Consider the following 18,049-nt stretch of genomic DNA (forward strand, 5'->3'; position numbering starts at 1 on the left):
TTTTTTTCATATATGATTTAAAGCACAAATGCATAAAAATACTTACACATCTCTCTTAATGGACACACAATGTATAAAGATGCAATTTTTGTAACAGCAACGTAAGTAGGGGAGGTAACTGAGCTGAATAAAAGCAGAATGTTGTATACTGTTGAAGCTAAATTTGTATTCATTAAAAGAAGATTGTTATAAACATAAGATATTAATTGTAATCCTCATGGTCACCACTAAGAAGTTAAAAAATATAAGGAAAGGAAATAAGGAGAGGATCAAAATTGTACACTTGAAAAAAATCAGTCAAACACAAAAGTGGACGGTAGTGAAGAAAATGAGAAACAAAATACATATATGACCTACTACAAAGTAGAAGACATAAGTCCTTCCTTATCATTAATTGCTTTAAATTTAAATAGATTAAATTCACAATTGGGATCATTAAAGTTGTGTGTCAACTTTGTTGGACCATGATTCTCAGTGCTTTGGCAGTTATGATGTAGTTTAGCAGTCGAATAACGATGCAATCATTTCCATGATGAGATGTGATATAATGTGATTACCTCCATGATGGAATCTGCTGTGAGTAGCCAATCAGATCTAAGGTAGTTTCCTCGGAGGTGTGGACTGCATCCAATATAGGTGGACTTTCTGGCAAGGCTCTTGAGCTTTTGCTCACTCTGAATCCTGCAGCTGGCTCCTCTTCATCTGATCTCAAGTTTTTGGGACTTGAACTCTCAGCTTACCTTCCAATTTGGGGATTCACCAGCCTCCGCAGTCTGTGAGGCACGGCCTGCCAGCTTACCTGCCGATCTTGAGATCTGTCAGCCTTTGCAGCCTGTGAGCCACAGACCTGTTGTATGACCTGCAGATCTTGAGTTCTGCAGTCCCTGCATCTATGTGAGTCAGGAGAAGCCACAAGCCTGACCCATGGACTTGAGACTTACCAGCCTCTACAGCCTCGTGAGCCATTTTCTTGATATAAAGCTATTTATATATAAATATATATATATACACCTCACTGGTTTTGTTTCTCTAGAGAACCCAGCCTAAGATACCAATTAAAAGACAAACATTGGCAGAATGCATAAAAAAATCATTCGATTGCTGTTAAGCTGATGTGACTCATGGTGACCCCTCCCCTCATGTGTGTCAGAGTAGTACTGACACACAAGTGTGTCAGTTCAATGGCTAATTTTTCAAAAGTAGATCACCAAGCCTTTCTTCCAAAGTGCCTCTGGGTGGACTCAAACCTCCAACATTTTGGTTAGCAGCTGAATGCATTAACCGTTTGTACCTCCCAAGGACTACAACATGTATCTATGTTTATTTCTGTATTACTTCTCTTTATACTATATACATACATACACACATACACACACATACATACACACACACATAGACATCCATGAGTGGTTCATACAGATGCTTTGGACTTCAACTAGCAGGGCTCTATTAATTATTGATAGAAAAGTACTGATACCAGTTATAAATGCGTATTTGTCCATTTCCCCTTTCAGATTTATTAGTTTTTGTATTTTGGAGCGCTGTTGTTAGACACGTACACATTTAGGAGTGTTGTATCTTTTTGGAGAATTGAACCTTTATTATGTTATGTCCCTACTTATTCCCAATAATACTCCTTTTTCTGAAGTATAATTTGTCTGATATTAATACAGCCACTGCAGTAGAACTGGATAATTTTCAACCATTTCAATAGGTAGCATAAGATCAAGAACTGATGGTATAAAAGGAAGGAATCGAAGCTGCATTGAAGGCATTGGTGAAAAAACTACCCTCTCTCCACCATCTTCACTAACTCTGACACCAACTGTCCCTCACACAGCACTCCCTACTTCTCTGCCGGGTTCAATAACTCATTGCAATGGCCACACAGAACTCATAGTCCATATTCACGATTATGGGGTTTATTAGGGAAGTAACAGTTATAGCTCAGGCTCAAAGACACTCAGAACACAGTTTTTCTATCAGGACAGCCTCTTCCCTCCTGTGCTCATAGGCGTGCCTCTGCCTGGCCTTGGGCCGGCCTCTCTCCAAAGGCACTCAGCTTTCCTTCTCCCTGGGCCATCATCTCCTATAGCCAGGTCCCTGTTGCTCGGTCTCTCCTGCCATGGCATCTTACCATCTTCAGGGTTACAGCTTCCTCTCTCTATCTCAGTCTCCTGCTTCTAGGAGCTTCTCAGTGCAGGGATCTCAGGTCCATAATATACGCTCGGCTCTTGGCTGTTCTTCCTTGATGGGAGTTGAATCCTCCTCTTTGCTCTGGAACTGGTTCTCTTTGAAGGCAAAATAAACAATCCTCTTGGTGAGCCACAATTACCCTATCACACAGTCCTGCCCAAGCACCAGGGTGGATGTTATAAGACCATGGCTAGAAAGGCCACACAAAGTAAACAATCACATCACAGTACCTTGGACTCATTTTTCAAGTGAAGTACCAAAAATCCCATACAAACAGATTGGTAAAGAATATAATCAACAGCAAGAACATTTTCATACTTATGTTTTCTGTATTTGGAAGAAATCTATAGCACTATTCTTATTTTGCCAATTCAAAGGGATCACAGAGATTAGTGGTAGATGTTGCAGTACCAGAAAACTCTCTGGTAAAACAGTCTGTGAGCAGTCTTACAAACATGGATATTCCACCAGAGTCAAAAGAATGACGTTACATATCATCAAAGAGAACATTTCAAGATCTAGCCTGAAGTACAATGTTGTCACTGATAGGCTAAAATCCATACACTTACAAGGAAGACTAGTTTATATGACTATTCAAATTTATGCACCAACCACTAATGCCAAAGATAAAGAAATTGAAGATTTTAAACAACTTCTGCAGCCTGAAATTGATCAAAGATGCAATCAAGATGCATTGATAATTACTGGTCATTAGAATGTTAAAGTTGGAAACAAAGAAGGAAAAGTAGTTGGAAAATACAGCATCACTGAAATAAATGACGCCAGAAATCTCATGAAAGAATTTTGCAAGACCAGTGACTCATCCACTGCAAATATTTTTTTTCACCAACATAAACGGCAGCTATACACGTGGACTTTACCAGATGGAATACACAGGAATCAAACTGACTACATCTGTGGAAAGAGAAGATGGGAAAACTCATATCATCAGTCAGAACAAGGCCAGGGATCGATTGTGAAACAGACTGTCAATTGCTCATATGGGAGTTCAAGTTGAAACGGAAGAAAATTAGAATAAGTCAAAAGGGGCCAAAATATGACCTTGAGTATATCTCACCTGTATTTAGAGACCACCTCAAGAACACATTTTACGTGTTGAACACTAACGACTGAAGACCAGACGAGTTGTGGAATGACATCAAGGACATCACACATGAGGAAAGCAAGAGATCCTTTAAAAGACAGGAAAGAAAGAAAAGACCAAAACGGATGTCGGAAGAGACTCTGAACGTTGCTCTTGAATGTCGAGTAGCTAAAGTGAAAGGAAGAAATGATGAAGTTTTGAGTATTGAGACGCCACCAGTGATCCCTCTTACAAAAAAGACCAGAAAAAACAAGTGAAGCGATTATATTTATGACAAGCTAGGAGCCCTGAACATCAAAGGTAAAGTTAGAAAATGGACTCAGCGGCAGGGGGAGGGAGAGACTATTCAGAAGTGGAGAGGAGTTACTGGACCTGAACAGCCAGGAACCCTCAGGCACCGTTCCCTGGAGCGACTGCAGCGGGGCTGGCAGTAGTGTTCCAGAGGCGTTTAGCTCAGGGAAGGACAGCAAGTTGCACAGACTACTCACACCTCCAGAACAAGAGAAGAACGGCACTCTCAGCAAAAGCTAATTACTTGTGTTTATTTTACCACGCCCCCAGCCCCCAAGCCGGCTTCAGTGGCTGTCAACTTCCCTGGGCCTGAGATAGGCCCTGGTACCACTCTGAGCCATTTTTCCATCCTTGAAGAAGGTATAAGTTCACAACTGGGGGAAAGATAATCTGCCAGCTCAATTAAGCTGGGGAGCTCAGGACAGAAGCAGCTCTTGTTCAGGCACAAACAGTCCATGGGCTTTGAATACCTTTCACCCCAGCATGGACCTGTGTGGGCCCATTTCAGGAGAATAGGCCCTTGTCGCCAGACTGCAACTGTTTCAGCTGAACGGTGGAAAGATGGGTGTTTGATGTTTGACACTGCTTTGCCTATTAAACGGCGTCTTCACCTACCCACATCAGGGGCCTAAGGACTGGTGGCTCCACCCACAATACCTAGCCTCCTGTGACAGGGCTCCAAGGGTAAGTAGTACCTCCCAGAACTTACAACCAAAAGCATTGGGTACCCATCGCCCTTCTGCAGAACCCACCCGTGTGCTCTACAGAACAGGGATGCACTTTCCTCACAGACACTCAGAGGACAGCTGTCAGACCCCTGCCTTGATCAGAGCCTGACCCCCTACTGCAGCCAGATACTTCTGCCTACACCAATAACCCCTGCCCCTCTAAGACGGTAGGACAGAGCCTGTACCACACACTTTATGACCAACTACCTGGGCACCTGAGTTGAATGCATACAAGAAAAGTAAATGAACTCCTAGGCTCATATACCTGGTAACAGTGCTAGCCATCTGGTGATAGTACATTAGAGCTTCAAAGGTGAAAATAATCAACCTAGCGCACTCAAGCAGCTTATTTGGGAATACCAAAACTAAACAAAGCAAGAAGCTAGGATACAAAAAGCAAGCATAAAATAAACTAATACAATAACTTATAGATTGCTCAGAGACAACAGTCAATACCAAATCACATAAAGAGGCAGACACGGGGGCAGGACCAAGATGGCTGACTAGGTAGAAGATTCCGCTTATACTTCTTGAAACAAAGACTCGAAAAAACAAGTGAACTGATTACATAAAGGACAATCTACAAACCCTGACCATCAAACACAGAACTAAGGAGTTGACCTGAGTGACGGGGGAGCGAAAGCCACGCTGCAGCAGGGACCGCTTCCAGAGCCAGTGTCCCACGCCGCAGCCTTGAGCCCTCGCGGTTTCCTGGTGTCAGAGTGGTGGGGCTGATTGTGGTTTACTGAGACAGGGAAGAACAGATATAGGCCTAACCCTCAGGACCAACCTCAGAGGGGACCCAGGCAGCACACGCAGGCTCCACACAGACGCGGCTGACAGGGAAACGAAAAACTATAGGGAAGCAGCGACTGGTTTTGGAGCCTGGAGTGCAGCGTCCCAGAAAGGAAACCTTGGTGCTGGGCTTTGGACTAAGTGTGGGGGAGCCGATTGTGGCTTCCTGAGACAGTGTGAGCATGGATGCAGCCCTAACCCTCTGGGACAGTCTCAGCAGGGATCCAGCCAGCACACACGAGCGACACAATGCTCTGGAATCTCAGAAAAAACAGTTCTCACCAAACAACATAAGTAACTTTGTATATTTTGCCAGGCTACTCTCTTCTATATATCTGATTCCACCCCTCATTGCCCCAGCCAGCTTCATTAACATTGGAATCCTCTGTGCCAGAGAGTGAAGTGCACTGCTGAATTTTTTTTCTTCTTTCTTTTCTAACCCATTCTCCTGGCCTGAGAAAAGCAGCATTTAACAATCAAAGAAAAAATCCTTCCCTGACTTCCCTAAACTGAAATAACAGTACAGAATCAGCTCCATCCAGGCATTAACAGACCCATAGTCTTTGGCTTTCACCCTACAGGTAACTAGGTGGCTATTACAATGTAAAGGCAATTCTGATAGAGATCTGACCATAATTGTTTTAGCTCAGCAGTGGAAAGGCAAGTTTTGGAGGTCAGATACCTCTCTACCTATTAAACAGAGCCCTCGCTGATCCACACCAGCGAACTGAGGGCTGAGACTCCACCCACATCACCTAGCCACCTGCTAGAGGGGTCTGAGAATAGTGACGCCTACCCAAGCATTGGGTGCCTAAGATACAGCTGCAAAGCCCACCCACCAGAGTGCTCTAGAGAATAGAGCCACACCTACCTCACTGACACTTGAAGGAAGGCTGTCAGCATCCTGCCCTCCTTGAAATGTGACCCCCTGCCACTAATAGAAACTGGTGCATACAACCATCACCACTACTCCTCTAAGATAATAGGTGAGAGCCTACACCACACACTAGGTGACCAGCTATCAGGACACCTGAGCTGATTGTATTCAAGAATAGTGAATGGACTCATACACTTATATACCTGGTAACAGCTCAGGCAAGCTGGTAACAGGACGTAAGTGATTCAAAAGCTACATCAATCACGATACCACAATCTAGTAGCCCATCTGGGTGTATTGTAACAAAACAAAATAAGAAGATAAGACTCAGTGAGCAAATATAAAATATTACAATATCTTATAAATGGCTCAGAGACAGCAGTCGACATCAAATCACATGAAGAAGCAGACCATGATTCCTTCTACAAACCCCCAAATCAAAGAATCAAAATCATTCCCAGATGTAGATACATTCCTAGAATTGCCAAATGTAGAATATAAAAAAATTATATACAGAATGCTTCAAGACATCAGGAATGACCTCACAAATGAAATAAGGCAATCTACAGAAAACACCAAGGAATACGCGGATAAAGCAGTTGAAGATATCCAAAAGATTATTCAACAACATAGTGAAAAAATTAATAAGCTGTAAGAATCCATAGAGAGACAGCATTCAGAAATCCAAAAGATTAACAATAAAGTCACAGATTCAGACAACTCAATAGGAAGTCACAGGAGCAGAATCAAGGAACTGGAATGCAGAGTGGGGGAGCTGGAGGATAAGGCAATTGACACAAATATAGTTGAAGAAAAATCAAATAGAATTTAAAACTATGAAGAAACCCTAAGAATCATGGGGGACTCTATCAAGAATAATTTGCGTGTGATTCGAGTTCCAGAACAGGGAGGGATAACAGAAAATACAGAGAGAACAGTGGAAGATCTGATGGCAGAAAAATTCCCTGGCATTGTAAAAGATGAAAAGATATCTACCCAAGATGCTCATCGAACCTCATACAAAATAGATCCCAAAAGAAAATCACGAAGACATATCATCAAACCTGCCAAAACCTAAGATAAAGAGAAATTTCAAAAGCACCCAAGGATAAACGAAAAGTTACCTACAAAGGAGAATCAATAAGTTTGCACTACTCGGCAGAAATCATGCAGGCAAGAAGACAATGGGATAACATATATAGAGCACTGAAAGAGGAAAAACTGTCAGCGAACAATCATATATCCAGCAAAACTGTAAAACATGAAGGTGAAATTAAGATATTTACAGATAAACACAAGCTTAGAGAATTTGCAAAAACCAAACCAAAACTGCAAGAATTACTAAAGGAAATTCTTTGGTCAGAAAATCAATAATATCAGATACCAACACAACACAAGGTCACAGAACAAAACATCCTGATATCAACCCAGATAGGGAAATCACAAAAACAAAATAAGATTAATTAAAAAATTGCTCAAAACAGGGAATCATTGATGTGATTATGTAAAAGATTACGATAGTGAAAAAAGAGGGACTAAATACAGGAGGCTTAGAAATTACATATGGAGAGGAAACCAAGGCGATACAGGGCGAAACAACTTAGGTTTTTACTTACTCAAACCAGGGTAAATATTAAGATAACCACAACAAGGTCTAACAATTCCATACTTCAAAATAAAAACCAAGATAAACATAACGACTCACCAAAATAAATTCAACTACTATAAAAAGGAGGAACACACATTCTACAAAGAAAAACTCAGCACAAAAAAGTAAATGGAAAATGAAATTGTCAAAAACAGGCATCAAAATGACAGCACTAAACTCATACTTGTCTATAATTACACTTAATGTAAATGGACTAAATTCACCAATAAAGAGACAGAAAGTTGCAGACTGGATAAAAAAACACGATCAGTCTGTATGCTTCCTAAAAGAGACACGCTTTAGAGTTAAGAGACACAAATAAACCAAAACTGAAAGGATGGATAAAAATATATCAAGCAAACAACAATCAAAAAAGAGCAGGAGAGGCAATATTAATTTCCCACAAAATAGAGTTTCAATTTAAATCCACCACAAAGGATAAAGAAGGACACTACATAAAGATTAAAGGGACAATTTACCAGGTACATATAACTGTATTAAATATTTATGCACCCAATGATGATAGGGCCGCAACATTCATAAAACAAATGTTAACAGAATTAAAAAGTGAGATAGACACCTCCACAATTATAGCAGGAGACTTCAACACAACACTCTCGGTGAAGGATAGGAAATGCAGTAAGAAGCTCAATAGAGACACGGAAGATCTAATTGCTACAATTAAACAACTTCACTTCATAGACTTATACAGAACACTCCACACAACAGCTGCAAACTATAATTTCTTTTCTAGTGCACATGAAACATTCTCTAGAATAGATCACATATTAGGTCATAAAACAAGCCTTTGCAGAACCCAAAACATTGAAATATTACAAAACATCTTCTCTGAATGAAAGACCATAAAAGTAAAAATCAATAACAGAAAAACCAGGGAAAAGAAATCAAATGCTTGGAAACTGCACAATACCCTGCTCAAAAAAGACTGGGTTATGGAAGACCTTAAGGAGGGAATAAAGAAATTCACAGAATTCAACAAGACTGAAAACACTTCCTATGAAAACCTTTGGGACATGGTGAAAGCAGTGCTCAGAGGTCAATTTATATCAATAAAGGCACACATATTAAAGAAGAGCCAAAATGAAAGAACTCTCCCTACAACTTGAACAAACAGAAAGAGAGCAACAAAAGGAACTGTCAGGCACCAAAAGAAAGCAAAAAATAAAAACTACATCAAAATTAAATGAATTAGAGAATAGAAAAACAATTGAAAGAGTTAACAAGGCCAAAAACTGCTTCTTTGAAAAAATTAACAAAATTGATAAACCATTGGCCAGACTGACTAAAGAAATACAGGAAAAGAAACCAATAATCTGAATAAGAAATGGGATGGGCCATATCACAACAGATCCAACTGAAATTAAAACAATCATATCAGATTACTACAAAAAATTGTATTCTAACAAATTTGAAAACCTAGAAAAAATGGATGAATTTCTAGAAACACACTACCTACCTAAACTAACACAAACTGAAGTAGAACAACTAAATAGACCCATAACAAAAAAAGAGATTGAAAAGGTAATCAAAACACTCCCAACAAAAAAAAAGCCCTGGCCCTGATGGCTTCACTGCAAAGTTCTACCAAACTTTCAGGGAAGACTTACCACTACTACTGAAGGTATTTCAAAGCATAGAAAAGGACGGAATACTACCTAACTCCTTCTATGAAGCCAGCATAACCCTGATACCAAAACCAGCTAAAGACAACACAAAAAAAGAAAATTACAGACCTATATCCCTCATGAACATAGATGCAAAAATCCTCAACAAAATTCGAGCCAGTAGAATTCAACAACATATCAAAAAAATAATCCACCATAACCAAGTAGGATTTATACCAGGTATGCAAGGTTGGTTCAATATTAGAAAAACAATTGATGTAATCCACCACATAAAAAAAGGACAAGAACCACATAATTTTATCAATTGATACAGAAAAGGCATTTGACAAAGTCCAACACCCACTCATGATAAAAACTCTCAGCAAAATAGGAATAGAAGGAAAATTCCTCAACGTAATAACGGGTATTGATACAAAGCCAATACCCAGCATCATCCTAAATGGAGAGAGCCTGAAAGCATTTCCCTTGAGAACGGGAAACAGACAAGGATCCCCTTTATCACTGCTCTTATTCAGCATTGTGCTAGAGGTCCTAGCCAGAGCAACTGGGCTAGACAAAGAAATAAAGGGCATCCAGATTGGTAAGGAAGAAATAAAATTATCTCTATTTCCAAAGACATTATCTTATACACAGAAAACCCTGAGGAATCCTCAAGAAAACTAATAGAAGGGTTCAGCAAAGTTTCAGATTACAATACAAACACACAAAATCAGTTGGATTCCTCTATATCAACAAAAAGAACATTGAAGAGGAAATCATCAAATGAATACCATTCACAGCAGCCCCCAAGAAGATAAAATACTTAGGAATAAACCTTACCAAAAATGTAAAAGAGCTATACCAAGAAAACTACAAGGTACTACTGCAAAAAAACCAAAAGGGACCTACGTAATTGGAAAAACATATCTTGCTCGTGGATAGGAAGACAACATTGTAAAATTGTCCATTCTATCAAAAGCCATCTATAGATACAATGCACTTCCGATCCAAATTCCAATGACACTTTTTAAACAGATGGAGAAACAAATCACCAACTTCATATGGAAGGGAAAGAAGTCGCGGATAAGTAAAGCATTACTAAAAAAGAACAAAGTGGGAGGACTCACTCTGCCTGATATTAGAACAAATTATACTGTCACAGTAGTCAAAACAGCCTGGTACTGGTACAGCAACAGACACATAGACCAATGGAACAATATTGAGAATCCAGATATAAATCCATCCACATATGAGCAGCTGATATTTGCCAAAGGCCCAGTGTCAGTTAATTGGGGAGAAGATAGTCTTTTTAACAAAAGGTGCTGGCGTAACTGTATAGCCACCTCCAAAAAATGAAACAGGACCCCTACCACACACCATGCACAAAAACTAACTCCAAATGGATCAAAGACCTAAACATAAAATCTAAAACGATAAAGATCATGGAAGAAAAAATAGGGACATCAGGAGACCTAATACATGGCATAAACAGAATACAAAACATTACCAAAAATGATGAAGAGAAACCAGATAACTGGGAGCTCCTAAAAATCAAACACCTATGCTCATCTAAAGACTTCACCAAAAGAGTAAAAAGACCACCTACAGACTGGGAAAAAGTTTTCAGCTAAGACATCTCCACCCGGTGCCTGATCTCTAAAACCTACATGACTCTGCTAAAACTCAACCACAAAAAGACAAACACCCCAATTAAAAAATGGGCAAAGGATATGAACAGACACTTCACTAAAGAAGACATTCAGGCAGCTAACAGATACATAAGGAAATGCTCTCGATCATTAGCCATTAGAGAAATGCAAATCAAAACTACAATGAGATTCCATCTCACTCCAACAAGGCTGGCATTAATCCAAAACACACAAAATAATAAATGTTGGAGAGGCTGTGGAGAGACTGGAACACTTATACTCTGCTGGTGGGAATGTAAAATGGTATACAACCACGTTGGAAATCAATTTGGTGCTTCCTTAAAAAGCTAGAAATAGAACTACCATACAACCCAGCAATCCCACTCCTCGGAATATATCCTAGAGAAATAAGAGCCTTTACACAAATAGATATATGCACATCTATGTTTACTGCAGCACTGTTTACAATAGCAAAAAGATGGAACCAACCAAGGTGCCCATCAATGGATGAATGGATAAATAAATTATGGTATATTCACACAATGGAACACTGCACATCAACAAAGAACAGTGACGAATCTGTGAAACACTTCATAACGTGGAGAAACCTGGAAGGCATTATGCTGAGTGAAATTAGTAGCAAAAGGTCAAATATTGTATAAGACCACTATTATAAGATCTTGAGAAATAGTTTAAACTGAGAAGAACATATTCCTTTGTTGTTATGAGGGGGGGAGGGAGGGAGGGTAGGAGAGGGGTATTTACTAAAGAGATAGACAAGAACTACTTTCGGTGAATGGAAGAACAACACTCAACACAGTGGAGGTCAGCACAACTGGACTAAACCAAAGCAAAGAAGTTTCCTGAATAAACTGAATGCTTCGAAGGTCAGCAAAGCAGGGGCAGGGGTTTGGGGACCATGGTTTTAGGGGACATCTAAGTCAACTGGCATAATAAAATCTATTAAGAAAACATTCTGCATCCCACTTTGAAGAGTGGCATCTGGGATCTTAAATGCTAGCAAGCAGCCATCTCAGATGCATCAATGATTCTCAACCCACCTGGATCAAGGGAGAATGGAGAACACCAAGAACATAAGATAATAACGAGCCCAAGAGACAGAAAGGACTACATGAACTAGAGACTACATCATCCTGAGATCAGAAGAACTAGACAGTGCCGGGCCACAACCAATGACTGCCCTGACGGGGAACATAACAGAGATCCCTTGAGGGAGCAGAACAGTGGGATGCAGACCCCAAATTCTCATAAAAAGACCAGACTTAATGGTCTGACTGAGACTGGAAGGACCCCAGTGATCATGGCCCCCACACCTTCCGTTTACCCACTACGGGAACCATCCCCAAAGCCAGTTCATCAGACATGGGTTGGACTAGACAACGGGTTGGAGAGGGATGCTGGTGAGGCATGAGCTACTTGGTTTGGGTGGACACTTGAGACAATGTTGGCATCTCCTGCCTGGAAGGGAGATGGGTGGGTAGAGGGGCTTAGAAACTGGCAAAATGGTCACGGAAAGAAAGAGTGGAAGGAGGGAGTGGGCTGTCCCATTGGGGGGAAAGTAATTGGGAATATGTAACAAGTTGTGTATAAGTTTTTATGTGAGAGACTGGCTTGATTTGTAAACTTTCACTTAAAATACAATAAAAATTATTAAAATAAAAAAAAAAGAAGCTGACCCATGATTGCTTCAACAAGCTCTCAGAACTAAGACTCAAGGAATCTTCTCGATGAAGGTGTAATCCTGGAATTACCGGATACAGAATACAAAAGATTAATATACAGAGCTCTCAAAGATATCAGGAAGGAAATGAGGCAAAATACAGAACAAGCCAAGGAACACAAAGATAAAGCAGCTGAAGAAATTAAAAAGGTTACTCAAGCACATAATTAAAAATTTAATAAGCTGCAAGAAACCATAGAGAGATTGCAATCAGAAATTCAGAAGATTAACAATAAAATTACAGAGTTAGAAAACTCGATAGAAAGTAAGAAGAGCACAACTGAAGAACTGGAAGGCAGAATTACTGAGATAGAAGATAAAACTATTGGGACCAATATATTTGAAAAGAAACCAGATAAAAGAATTTTAAATGAAGAAATCCAAAGAATCATGTGGGACTTTATCAAGAGAAATAACTATGAGTGATTGCAGTACCAGAACAGGGAGGGCTAACAGAAAATACACAGGGAACTGTTGAAGATTTGTTGGCAGAAAACTTCCCTGATATCATGAAAGATGCTCATCAAATTCCACATAAGGTGATCTCAAAAGAAAGTGACCGAGACATATAATAATCAAACTTGCCAAAATCAAACATAAAGAGAATTTTAAGAGAGGCTAGGGATAAAGGAAGTCACCAAAAAAGGAGAGTAAATAATAATAAACTTGGACTACTCAGCAGAAATCATGGAGGCAAGAAGGCAATGGGATGACTTATACAAAATATTGAAGGAAAAAAATTGCCAACCAGGAATCAAACCATAACCCTGGCCCTCTGGCCTTAGCCCTCTAACTCTAGCCCCTAAGCCCTAAGCCCCAAAGCCCCTAAGGCCCTAAGCCCTTAGGTCCTAACCCCCAAGGCCCTAAACTCTAACCCTAACCCAAACTCTAACCCCTATACCCTAAACCCTAAATCCTAACACCTAACCCCTAACCACCCTAACCTTAACAACCCTAACCCTAACCCTAACCCTAACACTCGAACCCTAACCCTCTAACGCTAACCTGAAACTCTAACCCTCTAACCCTAGCCCTCTAATCCTAGCCCTAAACCTAACCCCAACCCCCAAACCCAACGCCAAACCCTAAACCTCAAATCCCTAGCCCTAAACCTAAGAATGGGTCTAAGCCTAATCCTAAACTGTAAACCCTAACACTTAAAACCCTAACACACAAAACCCTAACACCCTTAGCCCTAACACATTCAACCCTAACATCCTAAATGCCAAAACCCTAAACACTAACACCCTTAACCCCAACCCCTAAACCCTAAACTTAAACGCTAAACCATCTAACCCTCTAACCCTAATACCCTAACACTAAACCCTAAACCCTAACCCCAGCCCCCAGCCCTAACCCTCACTCTAAGCCTTAAACCCTAAACCTTAAGTCCTAAACCCTAGGCTCTAAGCCCTAAGCCCTAAACCTTAAGTCCTAAAACCCTAAACTCTAAGCCTTAAGCCCTAAACATAACCCTCTAACCCTAAACTCTAAAACCTTACCCCAGACCCATCCCACACCCCTAAACCTGAACCCCTAAACCCTAGCCCTAACCCCTAACCCTAAACCTCTAAACCATACCCCTAATCTTCTAACCCTAAACCTCCAACCCTAACCCTCTAACCCTAACTCTCTAACCCTAACCACAACACCAACCCCAACCTCTGAACTCTGAAACCCTAACCCCCAACCCTAAGCCTCTGAACCCTAAGCCTAAACCCTCTAACCCTAAACCCTAACCTTCACCCCCTCACACCCTCACCTTCTCACTCCCTCACTCTATAATCTTCTCAACCTCTAACCCCCTCACCCTCTAACCCCTCACCCTCTAACTCCCTCAATCTCTAACCCCCAAACCTCTAACACCCACCCTCTTACCCCAAACCACATATCCCAAACAAACCCAACACCAACCCCAACCCTAAATCTAAATCCTGACCCCTAAAACCTAACCCAAACCCTAATGACTAAACCCCAAAACCCTAAACCCCCAAAACTGTAAACCCCAAACTGCAACCCCTAACACCTAACCTGTAAATCCAAACTCTAACCTCAAACCCTAAACCTAAGCCTAACACCTAACCCCAACCGAAAAACCCTAACCCAAACCCTAACAACCCTAACCCTAACATCCCTAACCCCAAAACCCTAACCCCAACCCCTAAACCCAAACCCTAACAACCAGAACTCTAACAACCCTAACCCTAACATCCCGAACCTCAAACCCTAACCCTTTTTGTTAGCAGCTGTAGCACTTAACCACTAGCCACCAGGGTTTCCATGAGCAGTCACAGGAATAGACATATGCACACCCGTGTTCACTGAGATATTATTCACAGTAGCAAAAAGATGGAAACAACCTCAGTGCTCGTCCACAGAGGAATGGATAAACAAACTACGGTACATACACACAGTGGAACACTACACGACAATGAAGACCAATGATGAATCTCCGAAACATCTCACACCATGGATGAATCTGGAGCGCATCATGCTGACTAAGTCAATCACAAAACGACATATACACTAAGAGACCACTATCATAAAAACTCATGAAAACATTTACACACAGAAACAATCCTTGATGTTCACCAGGCAGACGGAGAGTGGGTAGAGAAAAGCTAACTAAACAATAACCAAAAAAAACAAACCCACCGCCGTCGAGTCGATTCCAGCTCATAGAGACCCTATAGGACAGATTAGAACTGCCCCATAGAGTTTCCAAGGAGCGCTTGGTGGATTCGAACTGCAGACCTTTGGTTAGCACTGGTGGGTCTTAACCACTATGCCATCAGGGTTTCCAACCAAACGACAGATATGTGGTAACTCTGGTGAAGGAAGAGACGGTACACAAGACTGGGAATCAACCTCAGCCTCACTCTAACCCTAACCATAACCCTAAACCACTTGTGCCCTAGCCTAGTAACCCCAGCCCTAACCCCAACCCCCAGCCACCTAAAACCTATACCCCTAAACCTAACTCCCAAACCTCTAACCCCCCAACCTGAACCCCTAACACCAAACCCTAACCCCTAATCCTCTAACCCTTCTGCATCTCTGGGCCTCTCGACTCTCCGTCTATTTTCTCCCTCCAAATCCTACTAACACTCAGCGGAATTTTGAAGTTTCAGCTGTGCTTTGCTTCTTGTTGTCTCCACCGGTCCCATCAAGGCACTGCATCATTTATTTGCTCTGCTTCACTATTGAGTTCCAAAACCATGGCTTAGAATCACCTGACACTGAACCTCAGCGATTCGGCGCAAGGCCGCGAGAGGGCGTGCGCACCGCCGGTTCTGTTCTGCCCACCAGACCCTCCGAGCATGGGAACCTCCTGGACCTAAGCCGGGACGACCTGGGTACCACTCCAGTGGCGACAGCAGAGGCTTTTCTTCCCGAGGGACCCAACGCCCCAGGGTGCTCTCTCAATACTCCCATTAATGCTATGATTATCCTAACCCACTCCTTCTGCGAGACCTAGTGGGTCCTCGACCAGGCCCAGCCTTCAGGACCCGCAGCCCCCTGCCGTGGTCATGTACAGGAACCTGCAGGGCCGCGCCCTCCCCGCCCAAGCTCTGCCCCTCCATACCCTGATGCCCTGCAGGCCTCTACTAGGTCCCCGCCCAGGGGAGAGTTGTCGCCCCGCACGGGGGGGGGGGGCCACGAGGAAACATTCGGAAACCACCCCCCAGGCACGAAGCCGACTACCCGTATTGAGACCGTGTGAGCAGGGCTGCCCCGCCGACTGGAGCCTGCAGGGCATCACTCACGTTTGTCAGCTTCTCACCGCCCTCGGGGCTCAGGGTCCCAGAGCAGCCAATCCCCCCCGGGGGGGGGGCGGTCCGTCCGCAGGGGCTGGAAGATCGGGTTGGTGCCCATGGCCGGAGCGCTTAAAAACCTAACAAACCCTCATAAACCGTCAGCTCCAGACCTTCAAATGTCAGCCCAAGAGACACCTAATCTCCAACCTAAAAAAAAAAACCACACCTGTTGCCATCGAATCAATTCTGACTCATAGCGACCCTATAGGACAGAGTAGAACTGCCCCACAGAGTTTCCAAGGAGCGCCTGGTGGATTCAAACTGCCAACCTTTTGGCTAGCAGCCTTAGCACTTAACCACTACGCCACCAGGGTAACCCACTGAACCCACTGCCACCAGGGTAGAGGCTCCAAATCCCACCAGTTTGAGGAACCCTCAAATCCCCTCAGCACCAGAGACCGCGTCCACAGCTACCGCTACACAGCGCCGCACAAACGTTTAAGTTAACGAACAACATGGGCGCTCAGGACCCCTTCCTGCTACCCCCACCCCGCCACCCAGAGGGGAGCGGGACCCGGCATCCACACTGTTAACAGACACTGAATCGCTGCTGCTTCCACAAGGAGTAGGATCCCCGCGCTGCTCCACAGATTCCCAGGACCCCTTCCTTTCCAGGTGGGGCCGGGGCCGCGCCGACGCCCCAGCCCCGAGAGTAGACCAGCCGGCGCGGGCGAGGGCGCGGGGTGCCTCAGCCTCCCAGGCACAGCGCCCAAAACAGTAAGGGGCAGCGGGGCCTTGGGCGGGGGATCGCTCTCTCCCCGCCCCTGGCACCCTACGGAGTCTGGTGGGGGTGGGACGACGAACGGGGGCGAGTGCCCCGTCCTCAGTCTGGAGTCTCACCCCCCTGGGCGAACTCTGGGCCTTGGTTTCCCCCCCTGGCAGAGGGAGCAGGTGGGGGGCGGGGGGGCAGGAGCCCATCACCCAGCTTGGCCCGCAAACCCGCCCCGGGCAGAGGAGGGACCTTGGCGCAGCCCTGGACACGGCCTTTCTCCCCAAGCCCTTCAAGCCCCCAGGCCCGAGGGCACTCCGCAGCCGGATCCCGCGGCTGGACCCCCCCTCCGCGCAAATCCATGGGGATGCAAATTTCGCGGACCAGCTGCGTCCCCCGGGCCAGAGGCTCCCTCTCGCAGCCCCTAGAGTGGCTGCGTCCGCCCGGCCCCGCGCCGCGTCCGCCCCAGGGGATCACTCGGGACGGGGTACGCCGGAGGGGGCGATGCCAGCTGCTAACCCAACGTCCGGACTCCCCAACCTCTGGAGCCCAGGGGATGCTGGCACTGGAAACCACCCTCCTGGCGCCTTCCCTCCACACCTTCGAGGGGCCGGGCTTGTTCAGTCTGGGAGCGGGTCCCTCCACCCACCTGCCGGAGTTTCCTACCTTTCAGAAACCACTGCACAGAAAACAGCACGAACACCGTCCGCTCTAAGGCGCGCCATCCGGCCCGGGCCCCTCACCACCCGTCCGGGCGCTTCCGGGAGTAACTGGCTGGACGGCGAGGAACATGGCTGCCGGCCCCGCCCAGCGGCCCGGGTGTGGGGCGGGCGTGGGGGGGTTGGGCCTCCAGAGGGGAGAGTGGGG

The 18,049-nt window shown here is 43.9% G+C and overlaps 1 long non-coding RNA gene across 1 annotated transcript in view; it reads right to left on the bottom strand.

Moving 5' to 3' along the window:
* LOC135229921 (uncharacterized) overlaps window positions 1–16,226 on the bottom strand; it is a 39,940-nt gene extending 23,714 nt beyond the window's left edge. Inside the window, exon 1 of the long non-coding RNA XR_010320588.1 lies at window positions 2,138–16,226. This is a non-coding gene — a long non-coding RNA (uncharacterized LOC135229921). The remainder of the gene's footprint in view (window positions 1–2,137) is intronic.
* Window positions 16,227–18,049: the final 1,823 nt, after the last annotated feature.

The sequence above is a fragment of the Loxodonta africana genome, unplaced genomic scaffold, assembly GCF_030014295.1.
Source record: "Loxodonta africana isolate mLoxAfr1 unplaced genomic scaffold, mLoxAfr1.hap2 scaffold_63, whole genome shotgun sequence".
Lineage (NCBI taxonomy): Eukaryota > Metazoa > Chordata > Mammalia > Proboscidea > Elephantidae > Loxodonta > Loxodonta africana.